This window comes from Neovison vison, chromosome 11 (assembly GCF_020171115.1).
Source record: "Neovison vison isolate M4711 chromosome 11, ASM_NN_V1, whole genome shotgun sequence".
In the NCBI taxonomy this organism is placed as follows: domain Eukaryota; kingdom Metazoa; phylum Chordata; class Mammalia; order Carnivora; family Mustelidae; genus Neogale; species Neogale vison.
Window position 1 is genome coordinate 32,689,006 of NC_058101.1, and position 2,099 is coordinate 32,691,104.

Here is a 2,099-nt window from a genome sequence, read left to right on the forward strand (position 1 = left end):
CCTCTAGTCCAAGCACCTGTTTCTCTATGAAAAAATGGCCGGCAGTTGGATTAGAGTTGAAAGTGAATATTAGGGCAACAGGGAGGCACCAGGCCACCACAGCATCAGAATTCTGATAACTGTGAGGCAGATGGAAAAGATAAAAACAAAGGAGACAAACAAGATCGATGGAAACAGCCAGTATTATTTGCTTTAGCCTTATCACTTTCCACAAAAGATTTAATATGACTTATGGCAGAACCCATGCAATAAACCAGCAAAATGTAAACAGAGATGAAAAATAAGAACCAAGCAAAACATAATTTAGAAGAGGATATCTAGACAAGAAAAGAAAAAAATAAAATAAGTAACTTTTATCTGAGTTCAATTAATGGCCAGACTATCCAGGAGGTGGCCTGGGATGCTGATTTCTAATGGATTCTAGAGCATCACTGGGATTAATTCACACAGTGTAATTGGTCTCACTCCCATTAAAGTAGAGAGAATCAAGTCAAAACTAAAAACACCCTTTACCACATTACTTTATCTTTTGAGTAATTTATCCCTACCCTTATATAATTTCAGTAAATCTGATGTCAGCAAAGTGAGCCGAGTTTCTAAAACCAAATAAAGTCAGACATAGGTCTGCTTCTGGGGAATGAATAATTTAGCTAATGAAATGGGAAGCCTGAACGACGTCTTCTAAGAAACTGTCCTGAACTCTACACTTCTATAATGTCTATAAATTAGAAAATTATGAGAGAGATCAAAGGATTAAAAAGCAGATAAAATAGCAAAGAGTGTGACAAATATTTTGGTTGGTATTAATCAATGAATACATGTCCCTGTCCATATAACTTCCTAGAAAACGTTTTTCTTACTACCTCCACTACATAAAGGTTTCAAAATATATTTTTAAAGTTTCCATCTGGAAAGGCATCAAGGGAGAACCTGCCTCTCCCTCTTCCCTATTGTGCAGTCCATGCAGTAACATGCTTTGTCGAGTACTTTTTCTGACCCTGTCTACCTTGTACAGAAGCCAGAATCTTGACTACAATAACCAGGTATGATCTACCTAGTTCAAGCACCTGTCTATGGAAATATGTTGGATGACTTTTATATTCATATCACTTGAAGATTAACAGTGGTTTCTTTGAGGACTACTAAACAGAAGAAGCCATCTATATTCAGATACACTTACGCTGAACATGAACATACACAACTTTCTTTAAATAACTCAACAGTGTCATCCTTGAGGCTAACCAGACTTCCTTCTTAGTCATGAATTATCAGGAATTACTCTTCCTTACCCAACCCACCAAGAGAAATTCTGTTTTGGTCCAATTTGGATTTATCTTCTTGAAAATTCTGGTGGTAACCTTGTTATTTGAGCCTGTAATACTTTGACCATATTATTCTGAGATGCCACAAAGGTACAAGGTTCATGGAAATGACCAAATCTGTAATAACTGCTTTTGTTGGATGATGACTTCCTCTCATAGGCTGTGTATTCAGTGCCATTTTTTTTTAAGATTTTATTTATTTATTTGAGAGAGAGAGACAGTGAGAGAGAGCATGAGCGAGGAGAAGGTCAGAGAGCGAAGCAGACTCCCCATGGAGCCGGGACCCTGATGGGTCCTCCAAACTCAGCTCTAAGCTCTGTATCTCTTTTTACTATTGTAATTATCCTTCTACACTTCTGTTCTCCACCTGGATGTGGAACCAAGAACATATTTAGTAGGAAGAGACACATCCCTGTTGGGGTCCAAGCAGGAAACAGCTAACCCCAGGTAGTTGGCACAGAACACGTACTGTACCACTATCTGGGAAACATATTTAAGAAGCCCCCCTTGCCACAGTGTCTCAGAGTTGTTAAATAACTGAATACCTCAAATCTTACAGGCTGCATTCCAATCCTCAGGTATTAATGTTATTTCATATTTATAGAATAATATCTAAAGTGCTTTCTCACAGGCTTCCTCAACTGATGGCTGACACAACCCTGGGAAGCAGGTAAATAAGACCTAATTACCCTCATTTTATAGCTGAGGAAGCTTAGAGTCTTAAATCTATAAGTCAGGACAAAAATCCACTGTCCATAAAGCCAGATAGATATATGT